Source organism: Vicugna pacos, chromosome 26 (assembly GCF_048564905.1).
Source record: "Vicugna pacos chromosome 26, VicPac4, whole genome shotgun sequence".
In the NCBI taxonomy this organism is placed as follows: Eukaryota; Metazoa; Chordata; class Mammalia; order Artiodactyla; family Camelidae; genus Vicugna; species Vicugna pacos.
Genome location: NC_133012.1, coordinates 21,424,369 through 21,438,994, shown reverse-complemented (window position 1 = coordinate 21,438,994; position 14,626 = coordinate 21,424,369). Strand labels below are relative to the sequence as shown.

The 14,626-nt window shown below is 40.8% G+C and overlaps 1 protein-coding gene across 2 annotated transcripts in view; it reads left to right on the top strand.

Moving 5' to 3' along the window:
- Positions 1-14,626, top strand: part of TENM3 (teneurin transmembrane protein 3) — a 1,525,061-nt gene that overhangs the window by 1,049,734 nt on the left and 460,701 nt on the right. The gene's annotated exons all lie outside the window — the stretch shown is intronic.

The following is a 14,626-nucleotide window of genomic DNA, read 5'->3' as shown; positions in this document are numbered from 1 at the left end:
CGATTCAATTTGATACAATGGTGATTTATTGCCTTTTGAGAGCTGTTTGTGACTGTCTCATTAGGAAGAGTTACTAAACGATACAGTGCAATCCATACGAAGACATACTTAATGTCATCTCAGTAAGAGAAACACGGCTCCTTTAGCTCTATCTGCATGCCAGAAATTCTAAGCAACAGACAAACCCCACTACGATAATAGAATTTAAAAATTAGTCTATATTTTTTTGGCTATTGTCTAGAGATAAGAAATGCAGCTTTCTTTAAATGAGAGGGAGAAATATGTGCAGTTTAGGAAACTAGGGTTTAAGTCTATGTGGAAATTTGAATGTATTAGGGAAACATAACACATCATTTGTTGGATATGAGAGTTACAATTTTAGCTTCTTGACCCCTAATGTTTCTTAAATATGCGCTCACTCTGTGATGTCCAAGAAAGTGAAATAAATTTAACTGTAGCATAACCAGTAGGTTTCTGTGGCCTGAGATCTGATCTGTAGTTTTGCTTTATCCTTTGAAAATCTGAAACATTGAATGGACATCATAGCGTAAGAGAGGAAGATGTAGTGACATTCCCTTCTTGATCAGAGACACAGAGTTACTACTGTGTTTGAGGATGTCCACAATTAACCCTTATTTCATGAGCTTAAATTCTGTTTATCATATTTATTTTTAAAAACACCCCTCATGAGCTCTAGGTAATCCTCTCTCAACTTCCATAAGGTGTAGCAGAAATGTTGTAAACAAAGCACTTAAATTTTAACAGTGATTATATTGTTAACATACTACTGTTTATAACTAAAGGGCAGTCTTTCTTACAATTCAATTTATCTATAGAGTTAGAGACTTTGGTGTAGCTAGGGTTATAGATGTTATCAGTACCTAAGAATGCATTATAGATTTTCCTAATATGTCCACATTTTTGAGATCAGAACAAATGCATTAATTTTCTATTCTATCACCCTTTAACTAAATCGTGGTACACAAATGAAATTCCAGCTGGAGATAAAGAAGGTGTCTGCGAGACTGTAATCATTCCTCATGATTGCGGGTGTGAAACTCTGCAGTAAAAGAACACATCAGAAACTTTAGAAGAAATAGCTCTGGACAAGAGTGCTCATGGAGTGCAGCGCAGCAGCCTCATCACGTGGGCAGCGGGGCTTGTAAATGGTATTTTCAAGAACTCTAGTAGGGGACAAGGACAAGTGCTTAGTCTGGTTGACTCCTTAGAACAAATGTCATTAAAGCAAAGTGTGCTGCCAGGGACCGACTCAGTCTTTATTAATGAAAAAAAGAAAACACGATGCCTCCAAAATGAGGTAGTTACAGCTGAATTGTGGCAGGTTCCATCTTTGCTAAATGACCACTTCACTTGTCTGGTTTCTTAAAACAGATGCGGTTGAGGTCAGACAGAAGTGTTCTGCTGAGCCCACCATGTGCTGTGCTGTCTTTCAACCTACATGATAAAAAAAAAAAAAAGGAAGAGTTTCCCAGTTTCCTAGAGTTAATCAAAATGTATTGACAAGATCATTGCGCACTCTTTTTATAACAGTGGCAGAAGCTTTGAATCAAGTGATCTGTAGACTGTGGGGCCACGGGAACCTATCGATTCTATGGGCTTAAGGCGCAAAAGTGGCAACAGGCTTTTCCGTGAATTCCTGGGGAGATTGTTTTTCACACATAAGTCTTGTTATTCGTACCTTGAACATGTCAACAGAGTAATCTTTGGCTGCAAGGGACACTAGTTCACTTACGTTCACTCCTGACTCGCAGTTGGTTCTTAAATTCCATTATTTCTAGATCCTTTTCAAAGATTAGGCCTCTGCTGTCTTCAAGAATCCCCCATTAAAACTCACCTTTGGAAGTAATAAGACATTAACTGGAAATGAGCACGTAGTTGTGAATGAGGGAAGGAAAACTAGGGCTGGAGGAAAGGATGCTGTGCCCCCTCCCAACGCCTTGAGCCCCTGGGTGTTCTCAGAGTCTATGGAGAGTTTCCTTTTCTCTGTGGAAAATCCCATCTTTGATTTTTTTTTTTTTGCCTCGTAGTTGATTTCTCCAAAGGCCAGTAAACTGTCTGCATGTAATCATTACAAAACAATAGAAATTCTACTGTATATCTGTCCATGTGTTTATAAACCAGAAACGATTACTAGCATACATACCTCAAAATGTGTGGTTGCTGGCTAGGGCAGACCACAGCCACAGAGGAGACAGAAGTACTCCTGAGCTAGACCTCCTGCTGGTTTCCTGTTGGGCTCAAGTTACTGCGCATGTGTGAAAGGTACCTAAAGGTTACCAGGTGAATGCGAGCTAGTGTGGCCTGATTCCAGCATGTCTAGTTCCCACGTGACCTCACCCAGGCAATGCAGATCCACTGCTTTAGATCAACAGATTCAGTCGGATGTGCTATCACTTGGTGCCTGTGGCCACTCTTGAAAAGCATAAACCACCCAGGCATCGGTTATAGTCTGGTGCGTGTGGTTTCCCTGTCACTTTGCCTGCCCACCTCCACCTCAGTCCTACCTGAACAGGAAAAATAAAGATTAGGTATATGCGGTCCTCATACACTTTGAAACAAGGGCATAAACATTGAATAGAATATTGTATCCTAGGCAATATTTACTGGCAGCTCTCGGAGAGTAGACCATGTCTTTCTAGTGACCGTGGACTTCCTAGCTCCTAGCCCGGCGTCTGGCATGTAGCTGGTGTTCCAGACGTGCGGAACTGAGTGATGATTTCTGGTAACAGCGTGTAGCCACTGTGTTTAGACAATGCTACCCTACTTTAAATCCTGCAAATGATACAGGTCTTTTCCAGAACAGTGGTGGGCTTGCATTCCATGAAAGAACTCCGCTGACCATCTTTCTAACCCAAGTGCTTTCAGAATGAAAACAGGTGTCATAAAACAATGTGTTGCATTTTTTAATTTCACCATCATTACAGGCTATAACTTTTCTGCCCAGTGACTATCTGAATAGCGCTGCTGCAGCAAAGAGAGCGGCCATATGAGGTAAAAGTACCTGAAGTAGGTATTAATATGGCTATGGCATGTGTGTAGGTGTTTTTAAAGAAAATGATTTAGTGAACACCTGCCTAACATACTGGACTTACTGTGTGTCTGGTACTTGTTCTAAGCGTTTTACACATGTTAACTTTTTTAAACCTCAGAACACTCCTATGAGATGGGTGACATTATTATACCCATTTTACAGATGAGGAATCTGAGGACCAAAGATATTAAATAATTTGCCCAAAGCTACAGAGCCAATGTATGATAAAACTGAGACTTGGATCCAGATAGTCTGGCCTGAGTTTTGTGCTTTTAAGCCATGCGTGATATGACTAGCTGCTGTTTTGCGATGTTATTTGGAATATCCCTTTTAAATTATTTTTTGTATCTTTGGGACAGGAAAAAAAAAACGAATAATAATGTTATAGGTGTTAAAAACCCCATAAAGAGAAAGATACTCTGCCTAAGGAAGAAAAAAAAGATTTCAATTAAATATGGAAAGCATGTCAGTAGTGATAAAATAGTTTCTTTGGAATTCAGCCCCAAACCAAGGACTTGAATAAGACAACCAAAATGGTAACAGTAATAAAAACTTAAGTAACAGGTAATGTTTATATAGTGCTTTCTATGTGGAAGACAATGTTCTAAGTGCTTTAGTGTTTACGGATGTGTAGTAAGTCCTGTTTTATGGATGGCCAGCTCACTTGCTGAAAGTCATATGACAGAGACAAGCAGAGCAGGTCCTCCAATCCAAATACATCTGACCCCAAAACCCGTGCTTCAAATGATACCCTCCCATTACGGCGATCATCCTGGGCATGTGGAAGAAAGAATATGGTTGACGTTTGAGTGAACCCCTTAATCTTTTAAAGACGTTTTAACCATAATTCTGATCAAATATGTTATATAGGCTACTAGTGTACCTTCAGTTTTTGCAGTAATTTATGGTAGCTTCCTGGGTACTGGTCATCGTTCAGATTCACACATTATCTCACTTTAACTGCCTGATGACTCCGATGAGTAGGCATTATTATTCCTATTTTATTAAAAAGGGAATTGAGACTTTGACAGGATAACTTATTTAAAGTCATGCAGTAGGTGACTTCAAAGCCCATGACCTTTTCGGCTCCACACAGAACATTCTACCAAAATAGAACAAGCCATTTTGGTAGGTCAAAAAAAATGGTCAACAATTGGCAATTTCACGTTACACAGTGTAACTAGTGAATGATAATTAATTTATCCGTTCCTTAATTTTAATTGTTAAATACACTGAGGGAGCCCCTAATATATTTGCAAACATACACATAAGAAGAAAAAAATCATGAAGAATTGAGAGTACTGGTGCCTTGATTAGTGTAGATTATGTTAGAATTCATTTTGTTCACACATGTATAGTATCTAGAGTCATATTTTTTTAAATATGATATATTTTGAATAGAAACCAAGTAGTTGAAAATGAAGATGCATAGTTCATTTCTATTTGTTTGAATATTGTCAACAAATGCATTTGTCAAAACCATAGAGTGAGTTAGAATCCGAAACCTTCGAATGCTGGCAGTGTAAATCCAACTTAAGAAAACACATGTGATCGTGCATCTCTAAAATCCAGTTTTAAAATATCCAAGTGATGGTTTAAAATCATTGTTTCAGTTTACATTGCAAACTCATGCAAACTGACGTTTATCAAGTTTCACCATCACTCAGTCTAATGGTGAAGTCTGCTCACTCTCCAAAAAAAAAGACAGAAAAAGAAAACAAAAGAAAGAATTCTCTGATTTGGAAAATCTTTTTTCTATTATTTGTCCAGGTTTTGGGTACTTTAAGTGGAATACATAATATGCCTCTGGATGTATTGAAAACATTCTGGAGAGCTCAACTTAAAGTGTGGCCGTGTTAAATGAAAACAAGGACTCAGAACACACGTCCTTTGGCCCTTACGAGCATCTTCCGTTTTGGTAGCTTGTGAAAAGGTCGGCTTAATACGGAAGAGCAGTGGCTGGTCTCAGCTCTCCGCTGTTGGAACAGTTTGGGGCTCTGACAGCTGGATTTTTTCCTCGCCCGCCCTTCTCTTCTTCCTACAATCTCTTCCGGGATCACACAGCACACCGCCATTCCAAGCAGTGTCCAAATGTGGGAGGACCGCCCTGGAGCCACGTCACCGTAGACGACAGTAAACTGCATCAGAAAAGGTTCACGCTACCTGCTAGCCAGAGACCACTTGACAGGTAGAAATATTTACCTCCAAGTCAAAAGGTTAGGTAAAAATCGTAGTTTTATGGTTACATTACATGCTATTTTTTATAATTACCTAATAGTTATCAGATGCTAAAGTGTACATTTTATGTGTATACGGAGACCATAATTTCCCCCATTTTTCATTTTCCTTCAGGAACTGGTAATGAATAGTGTGTGATCTGAAACACTAATATACAGCTCTGTGAAGGTCATCCTATAAAGACAATTTTTCTTCTTTTTATTCTTGGGAAATTATTATTATGTGAGTGTCTGGACTGGGAAAGACCTCTCTTCATTGATTAGAAGAATTGTATCCGTGGATTTTATCCACCAGAACTATCAGAACGATGGTGCTTCAGAGCGAGTTAGCCTCTCTATCTGCATATCTTTTGGCAGAGTTTGGTTTTACCCCTTCACTTAATCAAAAATAATGAAGATTTATGGATGTCAAGTTACTGAGAATTCTCAGTGAAAGGCATGATTGTTCTGTCTGTGCTTAAGTACCTTAGCTCAAATCCAGTTACGGCGCTGCAGAAAAATGTTAACATTTTTAAACAGTTCTTGATTTCATTTGCACTGATTTTATCAAAATGAGGAGAGGAAAAGACAAAAAGAAAAAAAAGGACACTGTGCCTTTGTTATGTGTGGTAAATAAGCCATTTTCTCTTTAAGGGACCCCTGTTAAAAGTTAGCCACTTCAAGCTCAAAGAATCAGGTGAATAATATTAGAATATTTGCTCTTTTAAAGGATTTGCTATGACATTTATTTTTTAAAGACCAGAAACTTTATTGAAATTGAACTTTAGAAAAGTGGTCTTAGCACTGTGTTTCTGTCCCAAAATAAAGCAATAATCTAGAAATTGATAGAAAGTGGCCACAACCCCAAATCCGGTGGGTGGGAGAGCATTTTAGAATTAAAATACCAGAGCTAAAATCACAAAGATGCTGGCAGTCTAACACCTGCAACTATTTTAGTCGCTGTCTTCCCAACGTAGTCGTGTGTATAATTAGCTAATACTGGTCCAGCCACCATCCTATACAAACTCCATCCTTTCCCAGAGGTCATGATGTCATATATAAGTTTAAAATTCAGGTATTTGCTAATATGTGAATATTTAAATTAATAGAGAAAGACATCAAGAAATAGCTCTAAATCTAAAATTTTCAACCTTTTTTTTTTCATCCTGGCATTTGATGTCATATAGACTCAATCTACAAGGAAGACATGTTCAGCATTATCATCAGTCTTCAGCACATATTGTATGCAAATGTCATCCTTGCTTTGAAAATACCTTTTGCATTTTAAGCAAGATCCTATTTTGACAGTTCTTTATGCTTTTGGGGAGCGTGCTCCTAGAGAGTTAAAAAAAAAAAAAACATCTTGAGTTTTTTGCCTTGGTGTATTCATTTTAATTTTCTTGTCTCTGTTGTGAGTTAACCCCTCAATCAAATCACCTGGAAGGCTTGTTAAAGTTCAAGGCGTCCATAAACCCCCATCAGTGACTCCAGGCAGGAGGTTTGCACATGTTAAACCACCAGAATGTAAGCTGTTCTTCGGGATGGCCCTGGGGAGTTTTCAACTGCATTTTTGCCAGTTGAATTATGATATGCAATGACATGAATATTGATCAAATTTCTAAACTGAATTTCCCAATTTTTAGACTGTGGCGTAAACGAACCCACAGGTTGTCATAACCAATTGGGTATGTTTTTAACAATAGTCACTGTAGCATGGAGGTCTTTAGAACTCACTGAAGTGGGCAGAATCATCTGCACGTATGCTATCAACAAACCTGCCTTAACTCCTTCCTCCCTGCTTCTCAAACCAACAACAAAATTCATAGCGAGGGAACTGGTTAGTGAATCTGTGTATGTGTGTGTATGTAGGCTGTGGCTTTTTGTGTGTTTTGCTTGTTGTTTGTTTTTTTTTTTTCCTTTTCCCATACTTCCCTAGGTCTGGAAGTATGGGAGTCTGGGGTGGAACTGTGTTTATATACTTTGTGAACACAGACGTATCCTCGGAAGGGTGCGTAAGGGAAACGCCCTCAGATGGTATTTCATTGTTGTAAAGTGGTTTCATTCCCTCTAAAGAGAAAATAAATCAAGTCTCATGATGAGCTTTCATTTTCAGAGTTAGGTTCCCTATTTCACATTTATTAAGAACTTGTAAGTTTTTCCCATTGTTCTAATGTTTAGCTCTTTACTTTTTTTCTTAATACCTTCGAGTGGGATGGGAAGAGCATCTTCCACAACTCTGCGTCTGCTCTGGAAAAATTTTTTGAAATGAATGCATGAATTTTGGTTTATTATGACTCACAATTAAGGGGCTTGCTCCTGATTTAGCCCGCAGTGACCTCAAGCCCGCCCCCAGGACAGCTTCTGGACCAAGCATCCTTTGGAGACGGTCCAGCGTACTTTATCTTCTGGACCTCACTCCACTAGTTGATCCAAAATAGCTTGATCTCCAGAAATGGGAATGGGAAAACTCTCTGAGCAGTGTTTTCCTGCAGACAGCCCTTTGCCAATCAACAGGAAAGAGATATAGAGAAAGAAAGAAAGAAAGAGAGAAGAATGGGAGAGAAAATGCTATGAGTGGATAGTAAGGGAAAATGAGATGGAAACAGTATAATGCCTTTCTTGTTTTGGTAAAAACAAGTGAATTGCTGTTAATATTCCCTTTCCTGCCAATGTATGGCTCTACTTTTATTTTGTTTGCTACATAGAATCTCATCTTTTCAAAGCTGATTTGGGAATCAGAAGAATAGCACAAGAAATGAAATGTGTATCTAAAATCAGTACTAGATTATATTCTAAATAACACAAGTATGTTAGTAGATTTTTTTAATATATAGTACTTTCAATGACACTTCTCTTCTAGGCATCTGCTGGCATAGAAATGAGCTGTGAAATAACTAATAATAATGATGATGATGATGATGATGATGATATATTTGTTTTATTACCTGCTTACCCCTTACAGTTTACAACATGCTTTAACATACGTGACATGACGTCATTTGTTCCTAAAAACAAAAAGCCCTTTTAGGAAGTCAGCAAGTATTATATCTCTGTTACATAAATGAGGAGACTGAGGCTCAGAGAGGTTAAGTACTATGAATAAATCTTCACAGCTGCCCTTTGCACTAGGTGTCTCTGTAATAGTGAGTGCATTTTTGGGTATGTGTGTGTGAATGCAATCACAGAACACTGCCACAAACGGAGACAGATTGAGAAAAGGAAGAAATTGAATTGACTGGTAAATTATTAGTACTTATATTTACCACTTGGCAGCTAAGGGAATGCCCTCAGTGTGTTAATATAAGCAGTAGAATGTCCAACAGATCGTTTCAACCCAATTAAAGTGATCTGTTGTGACTGTACTTGACTGGAGGCAATGGAAGAAAGATGGTTAAAACGTCCTTCCAAGATTATCCTCTTGTCGAATCCAAAACTTGAGAGAATTTTTTTCTGAAAACTGATTATCACATGACTGATTTTATGTACTCCACAATATATGGTATCAACTCATAAATCAATCTGCTTTAGAAAAGATTTTAATTTTTTTAATTAAATACATTTCTTCAGTATTTTAATTGAAATACAAGGCAACTGCTTCTCACAATTTTTATTTCTGATAGGCACGTGAGATCCTTTAAGTCGTGTATCTGTTCTTTTTCTTGCTGAATATTCTCCTGAATAAGAATAAAAGCAGCAAAATTAGACAACGCATGGAAAAGGAACTCCTGGCTCGCAAGTTTTACCAGGGAGTGTATCCAGATCCTATATTTCTGGCTGGAATTCTCAAATGGGAGAATTTTTTTTTCCTGGCATGAATTGTGTACCAGTTGTTTATGTACCTTGGAGCCTAGAAGACACTGTCAAGGGTAGTTTTCCCAGCGAAATAATCCTCTGCATTCGAAGGCGAAAGTTGGGAATGTCATTTTTACATTTTATTTTTAAATTTTAAAATGATTTGCATTGAAAAGTACATATTTAAAAATTGATATTATGAAATTAGACAGATAAGCACACCACTTCCTGGTCCCCAGTGAGACAGGGAGAGACGTTAGGAGATGCGCACACAGCTCATAATAACCTGCATCCTCCTGGGCTTATTTCTACAGGAAGGCAATGGAGCTCAAAAATTGAGAACTTTAGCTTTGGACCGAGACATCTGTACTAGTTTTGAGACCTTGTGCAAGTTGTCTTACCGCTCTGTCCCGACGTTCCTCACCTGAAGGTGGGGTTGAAAATGCATTTTTCTCAGGTTTCTTCTGTGGATTACATGAAACAAGCTCTCAGTATCAGGTAGCTCCATGCCTGGAATAACCTGTCTGCGTACTTAGCACATGACCGCGATTATTATTATTTCTGGTCTCAGGATGTATCTAGCATTTATCTTTGGAAATGGCCCCTGAGAATGGGTCTTACTTGGATTCAGCACAGAGATAGGGGCTTCTAAACACGGGAAAGATCAACATACTGAAGAGATGAGACGTGGCTCTGCCTCTGGATGCCAGAATGTTAACTGGAGGCTCCTGGAGGTTTGCTTTCAAGATGAAGTGGTCACGATGTCAGCAGAGGACCACAGACAAAGCAGCCATTAAGGAAAAGATAATACTAACAAGGCCGAATTCCCGGGAGACTTTGCTAGGGAAGCGAGGAATGCATGGGGAACCAGCCTTTGAAGGAGACATGAGTCCGAGGGCAAGAGCTCTTTTTTTTATTCTTGACTGCCTCAGTCTAGGCATCAGAACTGGACAAGAGAGATGACTAATGCCGTTCAGTGAGTTTCTATTTCAACAATGTCCAAATAGGCTTCTTTAACTTGGTTCATCAAGAACAAAGATATTAATTGGGAGAAACAAGAATTACACTAAAATAAATTGGAATCAAGCCAATCATGAGCAAGCATCAATATATATGTGTGAGTCGGTGCATTACACAAATGCAGCTGCGAATCTTGAAGGTTATCAAGCCCCATTTGGTGACTAATGGGCGGAGAGGCTGAGCCGTAAGCTTTTTCTGTTGAGCAGAGCCACCCTCCACCTTGGGTCCATGCTGGACGCTCTACTGCAGTGCCTGGGTCTAGCATTTGGTCATAGGGCTTCTCCACAAGAGTTACGAGCATCTTCCTGCAGGTACCTAGTGGCAGTTTTAAGCTTTCTGTCTTAACATCCTTCCTGCCATAACGCCTACTCATGCTGCTGTTCTTTCACCTTCCATCAGTTTCTAGTTTTTGAAATTCATAAATTCCAATACTGCCTGCAAGGGCTCAAATGGTAGACACTTCTTTCCACGGACTAGGGACGGAAGGATTTTTTTTCTTTCAACTTCCCCACTTTGCTCGCTCGATTGCTCCCATGCATCCTCAAAGATTGGGCAGTGCAGTCCTCTTTGTCTGGTTTCCCCATTGGTTTTTCAGAGCTGCGCTTTCCCGATCTGAGAGGTTAGGCACCAGGTCATTATCCTGGTACCTGGAGACCTACTCCTAGTCACATGACCACAGGGTCCCTTTGACTTCATGGTCCCAATGCCTGGGCTTTGAAGGGCTCAAGCCCTTCCCTGATGATGACAGTGATCATCTTGCTTACTGGTCAGTGTCCACCCTCAGTAGAATGGTGTTATGGCCATTATGGCCATTACTGGGCCCACAACTAGAATCCTTCCTGAATCTTTGGTGTCAGTGATCCTTCCAGTTTCTGCCCTTAGTACCTGATCTCTGAGTGAGAAGGGCTGGTTTCTGTGAAACTAACTATTCAGAGGTCTCCCTTCAGCCTAATTTTTTTCTTTGTGTGTCTGTGCAGATTTTTTTGTTTTGTTTTGGGTTTTTCATTTTCATTTTTGTTGTCCTTTCAAAATATTCCTTTTTTCATGGCTTCAGGGCAAAGAAAAAAAAAGTCAGGCCTCCAAACCACTCTTGTTCCAATAGAAAATTACCTTTTCAGCACTTTTAAATCTACTTGTTCTTGTTCCACTAGCCTGAGGTTCAGGGCTTTTGAAATTTTCTTTAAAGGAAAGTGTTTTAAGGGCAGAGGGACTATCCCCGTGCTTGGTGAGAATGAGCGGGGCAGCAAAAAGGGACCTTCTCACTTTGAGAAAATCGCTTTACTTTTCAGCACCGCATTTCGGATTCCTTATGAATAAAATGATGGTGGACTTGATGTTATTTAAGCTCCATTGCAGCTAAAATCTGTAACTCAAAGGTTGCGTGGTGGAAATTGGACAACGAAGCCTTTAAGAATAGATATTTCCCTTCACATCCAGTCCTATTGATTTCTCTCCTGATGACTCTGTAACGACATGCCAGGTCCAGCAGGGTCCAAAATGAGTGTGAGCAGTGAAGTCAGCCTTGTCACTGCTAATTGGTGTCTTACACAGATAAATTACCTGGTTATCAGGTGCCTCCTCCCTCTGTGACAACACAACGTCAAGAAAATTCGTTCACGAGCGCCCAGAGACTATATTCTTACACTCAGAGATGTGTGTGTGTGTGTGTGTATACATTTGTATATTTTGAGGGTGAACTCTCAAGCTTTAGGGGCCTAGGAGCAGATTTCAGTAATTCATCTTTCCCTCCTAGCATTATGGTAGGATTTCTATCTTTGTCTTATTCCTTAAGCTGAAATAGACTTGAGCATAAAGGCACCCGATATCGTCTCCTTCGTCGTGGAGACATTTCCAGTTTTGTCTTAGAAGCACACCATGGCAGTGCATCTTCCAGGGACCACTGCCAAGCACACCCAGGTGGGCTGGTGGGAGATCCTTGCTGCCCTGAGCTCCAACTGGCTTGAGCCTTGCAACTCCGTGGGTCCGGGTGTGTCAAGAAGTTTTTTAATAATGTTGCTGATGACTTCAGCCCCCAGGGCTGTTAGCTGTCTATTGTTTCCTTGTGCTTCAGGAGATGCTCCATGGAGAGCGTGGAATTTCATTGAGGACCTCCTTCACGTTATGCCAGCGGCGTTTTTTATGTCAGCTTTAACCTACTTACTCTTTCTTTTTTTCCTTCCCAGTAAACAAATAGACTGCCTTATGTTGAGGGGAGGATTTGGGAGGGACTTCAGGAAAATCATTCTTCACGTTTTAGAGGTTGTTTGTAATAACTTTGCTTATGCTATAAAAATGTTAATAGCTTTTGAAGAATAAAAACCCTGTAATAATTGCCCATCTATAAGCAGAGTCTTATGGTTTTAGCTGCAGTCTGTGTTCCCAAGTGGTGAGAGAGTAACATAATGCCTTCTATTTATGCATGGTTTATGAACTGATTTGCGCAAGGGGCTTTGTATTTATAAAAATGCATCTCACTTTGCATGCATCTTAACCATTTAATATTTGATTTGCCAAGAGGGCAAAATTTTGTTGTTCAAATGCAGCAATCTGACCTTAGCCTGTGTGGATACCATTGAGTTCATCTTAAAAGCATTTTAAAAGATGACTTTGTAAGATCAGACCCTAACTATGGGTCCTCAGATATTTCAGGAATTCGAATAGCATAATTTCCATCTCTCTTGCTGATACATAAGTCATAATAAGAGAAACAAAGAATTTCCTTAATGAATTGGTTGACTGTAGTGCATATAACACTGAAGAATGTTTCCAATTCTAAAATTTGAAAGGATGCTGTTTAAAGGCACTGGAGTTAGTTATCTCAACAGGTGGTAGCCGGTAATTGATAATTATATTTAAAGTATGTGCATTCATTGTGGTTACTAGTATTATAGCATTTTTATCCACAGATCTCAAGGCATGTGTGAATAAATATGCATTATTTCCCTATTTTAAATAGCCAGAGACTCACAGAACGTTAATTGGATATAAGCAGACAGAGAAACTTCACGTCCCCTGCTTGCTTGGAGCTACTTAAAAAAAAAATTCTTCCCAAACACTGGGATGCAGAACACAGTGCACCTGATCTTTAAATAACCGCTATTCAGGGGCATGGTTCCCGCTCCATGCATGGCCCCACCGAGTGCACCTAGGATGGGGAGGTGACAACATTTCCTCCATCCTCCATAGGACTTCCATCTGAACCTTGAGTCATCTCTTGATTAGGAAAACGTGTATTGGAATACCCACTATGCAGCATGCTCTTTTTTTTTTTTTTTTTTTTGCAATGGAATAGTGACCCAAGCAGACTGTCCCCGCCGTCCGGGAGCTGGCAGACCAGGAGAGCAGGGTGGTGTGTGCCGAGGTCCCTTCTGCTTACAGCTTTAACCCTTATGTCTGCACCCACCCTCTGCCAATGAGGGCACCCCCCTGCTCTTTCACAAAGGCTTTTCCGTCCTGTTTGCTGCGTATCCTCCTCAGAGAGGGAGATATTTCTGAGCATATCTTCTGTCGTCTGTGTTATCTCTATTTTTAAAATGTGTGTTGTGCAAACAACAGCTAGATGGAACACGGTCTCTCAACCTGTACATCCCCGCTTCTCCCTTCCGCAAGCCCACGGTGGTAGCAAATGAAGAGGCAAGTTTCCCAGCTGAGGAGAGGGTGCAGTCCTGCCTTCTGATTACCCTGACCAGTGAGCGTCTTTCCCGGACCCGCCTGGGGTCTCTCCTAGCCCACGGCTCCCAGCTGCCAGGCGCAAACCTGTTCTGTGCTGGAGGGAGGAAAGGGTTGGCCAGCAGGGACTCCTCGCGTAACAGGGTCCGAAGAACCCTTGAATTGCTTCTTGTTTTCTCTGTGTACTTCTTTCTTCCCAGAAGATTCCAGAAATTTTTTTTTTCCTGACTTCAATTCCCCAACCTCCATCCTCTTTCTTTGTTCTCAGTACTGTTTCACTCCCTGAATGTGCATGTCTCCAGCCTGCTGCCCAAGGAGAGAGCTGGACCTTTTCTTATCAAGTCCTTACTGAGCCAGGGGGTGTTGGCTGGGAAGGTGGCGTGGATTGTCCACTGAGATGACCCTCGGGGGAAAAACAGCAGAACACAGGGGGAAGTTAGCTTTGGGCCCACAATGTCTTCTCGCCTGCGCGACTGGGCCTGTCCTTAGATATGATCAGCCTCACTTTATGATACGATTTCACTTGAGTACGTTGAACTCGGTACCTCTGTGTCCAGTTGCTTTGGTTTCTATTTTGCGGGCAGCTGCCCACAACCTTAAAAAGTGGACAGAACCCGGGCGAGCAGTGGAGGGAGGTTCTGGCCAAGGGGTTGTGCCCAGGGCAGGAATGTTCCTGGCTCTCGCTCCGTGAGGACCCCCTCAGCTGTTACGGGAGTGGCTCTTCTCCTAGAATAGCAGTCACACGCCGCTGAAGGTTTGCCCACAATGTCACGCTCTTTGTCCCTGGGCTGGACTCCTGGGACAGCTGGTCTGCTTTTACATCACCGGCATTCCAAGCCTGGGATGCCCTGGGGCTGGGGGCACCAGCAGACTGCCA